General features: G+C 37.2%; 1 long non-coding RNA gene across 1 annotated transcript; it reads left to right on the top strand.

Annotated features, from left to right (window-relative positions):
• The first annotated feature begins 937 nt into the window (after positions 1-937).
• On the top strand, positions 938-6,391 carry LOC140226402 (uncharacterized). The gene is made up of 4 exons (XR_011900951.1): positions 938-1,053; positions 3,864-4,025; positions 4,678-4,823; positions 5,699-6,391. It is a non-coding gene; the product is annotated as an uncharacterized lncRNA (long non-coding RNA).
• Positions 6,392-7,216: the final 825 nt, after the last annotated feature.

The following is a 7,216-nucleotide window of genomic DNA, read 5'->3' as shown; positions in this document are numbered from 1 at the left end:
AGAAAATTCTGCCCGAAAATATACAAAAACAAGTTTGAGTCAATGCTCAACGTTACGAAAGTGTTTTAAACTGTGCCCTCCTGGAAAGCCGATTTTGTAACTTTTCTGATTAGTTCAGACAAAAGAAAACTGATACGGCATAACCTTCGTGTAAGTCCTTTATGATGAAAAAAGTTAGATAAGTGTTTAATTCAAATTTATGAATATTTGCTCAATTTCTATACAGACCATTTTGTGTCGCTCATATTTCATGTGTAGGGATATCTAAAAGTAATCACATACCATCAGGTGATACAGTCCGACCTCTTCTATCCGGACACGGTAGGACTGGCGCTCGTCTGGATAAGGGATTTGGTCGGATATGAAGAACTCAATGTTTATTAAACGCAGCTGCCTATACCCGATCGTACATACATAATCATGTACACTGTACATGTACATGCAGATATTAAAGTGACTTCTCACACACTAAGAAATCAGGGTTCAATTTGGGGTTGAGTTTGACCCAATGCACCCTTGCGTGGACTAGGGTTGAACATTTAACTTCTATGGGTGCTATTTACTCCGAAAGGGGTTAACTTTTGAGAAAGATTAATTTTTGAACCTCCAAATAGAAGAGTTAGTCTGCTACAAAAATCTAGATCATACTGTTGCGTTCAAATATGTTACGATTTGTAATGCAGTATCAGTAGTGATTTGAATTGTGGATGATGTTCGTCTTTAAGATTGCAAATCAATCAATATAAAGATGTTTGTTGGTGCTTGATAAAATGATATAGCATTTTTTGTTCGTGCCAGTTTCATAAACAGTACGTGAGCAAAGACTAACACGCCAATCCCGGAAATTAACCAATCACATCAGAGAAGACGATCGAGGTTCCGTTTTTTGTAAGCTCGCATCGCCACCGCATACAGCGAGCTAGCTATGTGTACATACGTGTCACAAAGCAAAGCGTCGCGACAGTTCACTTCCATTCGTTCTAGAACTCCCATGCAATTGCATTGAAGCGGGGCTTTCTCGTTGCAAGACTTGCTGATTTATACAAGATTAAGGTGAGTAAATGATCACAAATCATGACTTATTTGGGTTGCGCTTCTGTGCGGCTAGATCTTTCATTTCTTTGGTAATAATTTCGGTAATCGTGTAGAAATGCACACCAACCGTTCGCTTCGCTGTTTGTCAATCAAATTTTGTGCAGCTATTGGAGATGCTAAATTGAACCATATCAGAGAGTTTTCATGGAATTAGAAAGCCGAAAAGGTAAGAAAAATGAGAAATCGGAGTTGAAAAGTACGTCGGTCGCGAACATAGTCTCCGACGTAACTAGTGCACCGATTTCGCAGAGAACGATGTCAACGATTATAATCGATTCTGGTAGTCTCTAATTAGCCGCTTACTAACAATATCGAACTCGACTCGTGCAATACGTGTAGCCCCAAGGCCCTACTTTCTTTTTTCGATTTTTTTTTTTTCTTATTGTTAGCTCACCCGAGTCGAAGCAGGGAGGCGTGGGACCACCTCCCTGGTCGAAGGCTCAAGTGAGCTATTGTGATAGTTCTTTGTTTTCATTGCCACTATCATGATTACCACTATTCAAATTATTGATACGATTATTCATACCAGGATTAAGACATCGATCCTTTCTTTAAAAATTGTGGCAAGTATTGATTTTATCATGAAAAAAGTTGATAATAATTTAGATTAAATTATTTAATTTGAATAGTATTGAAGGGAATAGAATGTGGTTGAAGGAAAAGTGGAAGAAAAAGGTTGGGCTATTAGGGAGAGAGAAAGAGAGAGAAAAGATGAGAAGGAAGTTGAATTCAAAGGGGATTTGTTTCTAGTAATTTTCATCATTCATAGGCCTAATTTAATAAATTAATGAGAATAGTATTACAAAAAGTGAATGTGTATGTTATACAATCATGTATTAATATTCTGGACTTCTCATAAAGTGCTCATTTTACCTAAAAAGAAACAGAATATTGAAATTGAAATGGTAATATGTTTTCGATTGGTAAGTTCAACTTACAGTAGAAAGTAATTGTTTTTATGATAGTATTTATTTTTCCATTTCATTTTTTTATTATGTATACAAAAACAGCAACCCAGTATTTGCTTTTGTTTTGCAGTAAAAATCCATTTATTGTATTGTGCAATATTCATGATGGATAATTCCCATTTTTTCATATATCTTTTACTGTTTTGTACACATATTATCCGTCCATCATTTAGTCAGTGAAAAATGTTGACAGATATACAGTCACATGCAGGAGAAAATTAACTAAAACGATAAAAAACAAACAAACAGACGCATCAAGATCACTTTCTCTTTTTTTTCCACATTATACTGTCGAGCCGACGTCATTATTGTGGTTAAACACCAAACAAGCGGCTGTATTACAGACTACAACGATCGATTATTCTCGTTATATCGCTCTTCCACATAATCGATCATCCATCATGCTACGCTGAGACAGTCGTCGATCGGCGTACTTTCGAGTCAAAATTAGCTATTTTTCTTCTGTAATTGACTACGAAATTTCATGAAACCGTCAGATATGGTCCATCTTGACATTTCTGATAGCCACAAGAAGTTTTCATTGACAAATTAAGGAAGGAAATGGTAGGTGTGCATGGTGTGCATTTCTACATGATTTTCAATCGTTTATCGTGCCGTTTTTGTTACCACGTTCACGCGTGTATTAATACACTGTATGTAAAATCACATGACCTAATGCAGTAATGGGGAGTCGGGGCTTTTTACGGTTACTATACTACTGCCATTTAGGGATCGACAAGAAATAAGCAAACCAGTTTGCATTGTTTAATCTAATGGTAGTTTAATGTATAGTGATTTGTGATACTGTTTTGTCTTCTATTGCATGTGCTTATGAGACAGTCGAAACTGACTTACTGTACAGTCTACAGAGTCGGTAAGCTAACTGTTGCGACCTGCCCGAACTCGAAGCGTTCGGGCTCTTTTACAACTGTGTATGGGACTTAGACTCGATCGCGCACTGTCACTAGTCATATATCTGCATGCCCCTGTACCCTGATACAGTCTGCATGATAAGCTATGTGAGAGTCGCGGTCCACGGTGACATGATACGGAGGGATACCGGTGATTGAAACACTGAATGAGAGAATGTGCATCAAACTGTACTAAGGCAGAGGAGGTACAGCTAGTAATCATCGTGAAAGAAATTCCTTCTCACTTAGGTTTGGTTGTACAGTGCCGCAGTCAGTACCATGCAATTACAGTACACAGTGCAGACTGAGTACAAAAGTTTCCTGTACGGTATGTAGTGGCCGACTAGCTAGACTAAAAAGGTTTAGCTGTGTCAGTGTGGCAAGGGTGTGAAGCTGATGATACCGGTACTGATTATCAAAAAAAAAAAACACAAAAAAAAAACACAAAAAAAAACAAAGAAGAGATATTTCAAGTAGATCTACATTACATGTATACACTCTATATCTATGGACATGGTGAACAACAGTCAAATTATACTGATTTCGAGGTGAAAATACAAGTTGCCTGCAGCGTTGTAAGTCATGTAGCAGACTAGTATTAAGTGTGGGCAATCTATATAATAGCCTACTTCTTAGTATTGACATCGCCATGCGCTGTGCAGACATCATTGATCTACATATTAAACTGGTGGGTGGTGGTAAATTTGAGGTTACGATTGGTACAACAAATGTACGTTACTCAGACCCTTGTGCTTTGTATTGCATTGACGGCACTGTTACCTGCAGATTTGTTATAGGGCCTACTGCACATGAACAGTTCAATATAAATTCAAATTTCTGTGTTGTCATTGCAAGTTTCTTTCTTTTTCCCCTTTCTTTCTTTCTTCAGGTCAAAGGTGTTTGAAGCATCCTTGTCCTTACAGCAAATGAAGGATGTTGTTTGTTTCATTATGGACTATGCTGCGCTGAATTGCATCCTACTCCCTGGGAGTATTCTCGGTATGAAACCTGATGTCAAAGCTTCTTCTCTACTTGTGACACCAAGGCAAAGGTGAGTTTTCTCTGCAGGCCAGGAAAATGCACATTTGCTCCCTTTGATATAAAAACTGTTTTCTTATGAATGTTGCAAATGCAGCATTAATTATCTGTAAGAGTTGCAAAGATCGAATGGTTAATCTTGTAAGATTAATTGCAGTATGCCATGCAGAGTCTTTGTATCACTGTTGGCGGAAGGTTTTCAAAAGGGGGGGGGGGGGACTTCCTAGTTTCATGAGCTAACAAGCAAAAAAAAAAAAAAAAGCCGCGAATGCAACTTCTGGTGCCACTTCCAGGTTTCAGCTTACAAGCAAAAAAAAAAAAACATCAACAAAACAAAACAAAAAAGTATTCAGCGCAAAAACAGATCCTTATGGTGCTCACACTTCGAGGTTTTTATCTACATGTATTTCTTTCTAGTGCCACTTACACACTTTCGGGTAAAGAAAGTTGGGGGGGGGGGGGGGGATTGGGACCGGAAGTGGGGACACCTTATAATGTTTTCCTTTGTATGGTGCCGAAAAAGTAGGGGCCCGAGTCCCCCTGGTTCCTGTGGCCATATGTATAGCATCCAATTCTTTCTTGCACAGCTCTACATTACTGTTGTTTTTTAGTTGGATTATCAAAGATGACATACCATGTATTTGGTTTACTTTTGTACTTGATAGATTTAACGCAGGAATCGCAACACTACAACACCAAGGAAGAAATAAACCTTGCCAACATTTCGCAAAGTCCGGAAAGGTCTGCTGCCATATGTCGCTGCCACCTAACCTGCAACTGACCTGTAATGGATCTGCCAAAGAACAATACTGTGAGTTGATCACGAAACTGCTGTGCCTCATTTTTTTTTTTTTTTGCATTGTATGTTCAGATGTATTATTTATGGAACTCTTTAATGCATCAATCTTTATACATACACACAGTGCACTCATGTTCTAATAAATAACGTTACAACAAAATTGAAATTGAGGCCATAATGTTATTGGCTCTACATTTGTTGCTTTATTGTTTACTTGTTTGGTTGTAACAAAACTTTGATAAAACGAAAGAAAACTGTAGGCCCTGAGGACCTCATTATAACAGGAGTCCAGTGTATACTGGGCCAAATACGCTGTACCGAATTGCTGATGCAGTCACTGTATCAACATAAAAGGAGGATGATCCTGGACAAGACATTTGTCCCAGTATACGACTGGACTGGTCATCTCTCTTCTCTCAATCAACAGTTGTTCCCAGTTCAAGGTTAATCTGCATTTTTGCATTGAATGTGAAAACTCTGTACATGATCAATATGGCCTTTTTCATGGAGAGGGTTGATGGCCCCCACAAGTAATTTTGACTTCACCTGTTCTTCATTGGCATATATTTCATCCAGATGGCAGAACATTTTCAAATTTTCAGTGTAGAGTGTATGGTCTATTAAAGTTCTAGAATTACATTGTACATGTAGTACAGCATTGCTTTGAGATTGTTACCCTACAATCAAATTTAAGCTTAAGAGGGTGTGTAGAGTGTGTTGTGCTTGTGATTTGTCAGGAAAGTGCAACCCATAGAAATGTTCAATTTGGTGTTTTCCTTCTTCCCAGAAATTAATCTTCTCAATAAATGTATGATATATTGTACATTTTTGTATCACTATACAGAGGAGAGTGTAACACTTTTGTTGTTGTTGTTGTTTTCCCCCAGGTATTCTGCATGACTGAGGCACCTTCTTCAGCTGTCTTCGTGGAATGAATCACTACCACTTCACTCAGTTCTACAGATGCATCCATGATGAAACCTTTGTCCAGGGCAATCAACTACAGTCTGAAACAGTCTTCATAAAATCAATGTAGAATACTGGCAGGTAATATTGTGAAGAATACTTCATGGAATGATTTTAAAGAAATCACTGTAGATTTACAACCCTGTGGCTACTGGTATGATGATGAGTTAATACTTGTATCTGCTTTGCATTGTGTATCATCCTCTGCCTAAATGACTAAAACACTAAAAAAAATATATTGTTTTGTATGCTGACACTTTGTACAGTACTATCATCCTCGAGGTTGTTATAGAAATTCTTGCAGCTATAATAGAGTAGTTTGGTTTTCTTGTCATTCTCGCTTATGAATATAAGCTGCATTTTGATGTTTTGGGTGGAAGATGAATTTTAGCCTTGAGCCAGCACTGAGAATTACACTGTAGTACAGTGGTATCATTCAAGCTTTCTGTATAAAGCTGGACAATTCCTGTACCTTCCTGTTTTATGCCTCTCCTATCCTGCCTATGCTATCGTACTATTATATCTGAGTGTTCCTCTGTCTTCTATCATATCTCGTACTATATACAATGTGATTCTAGTTACAAATGCCATCCCTATATCGATGGAATAGACATATCCCCGTACTTTTGGTTAATTGGATGCTGTTAGAGGAAGGAGGGAGGGGGGGGGGTCCTTTTTCCTTTTTTGCTTGTCACAATTTGCATGTGTGTGTGTGTATTAGTGGTGTTGATTATATATTTTATTGCAGTTTCAGCAAACTTGGTATCCTTCTTTTCCATCTGTTGTGTAACAGGTGAGGATACTAACCTTTACAATTATTGTATGTAAACATTAGCCATGTAAAGATGTGTTCACGGAAATCCTACTAATATTTGTGTACTGTGCTTTGATTACTTGTTAATGATCTTTATCTTTTTTGAAGGTTTCTAGATAATCTTTGATTTATGAAGTATTTTCATTCATTTGCATAGACATGTAGCTGGAAAGTATTGTGGCCATTTTGTTTCCTTCTATGCATGTGGAAACTAACCATGAAGGTTTTGTAATGTACATGTATACTTTTTATTCGACTGTTTTATTTGTTTTACCTGAATTCACTGTGTTGTAACTGCTTGCACATGCAACATCTGGAATTAACAGCTCTGCTTTCTTTAGGTGATAAAAGTGTACTTTTTTGCACAACGCACATGGATTGCAAATGTTTCATTTTTTTCTTCTGCTTGGAGGAGATTTTTATGTTTATTTTTTGTCACAAAGAAATTCTTATAGGGAAATAAAATGATGTAATGATAATATAATGACAGACCTTTGATACATTTCTTTTTTTCATCAGGGAATATTGTTTTCCCTTATTTACAAAATTTGAATATACATTGTATTTCGTTACTGTATGAGTATATGTTATGTACATGTATTGTATTTAACTTCTTCTATTGTAC

This window comes from Diadema setosum, chromosome 3 (assembly GCF_964275005.1).
Source record: "Diadema setosum chromosome 3, eeDiaSeto1, whole genome shotgun sequence".
Taxonomy (NCBI): Eukaryota; Metazoa; Echinodermata; class Echinoidea; order Diadematoida; family Diadematidae; genus Diadema; species Diadema setosum.
Note: the sequence above shows the minus strand (reverse complement) of the source record. Positions and strands in the feature narration are given on the sequence as shown.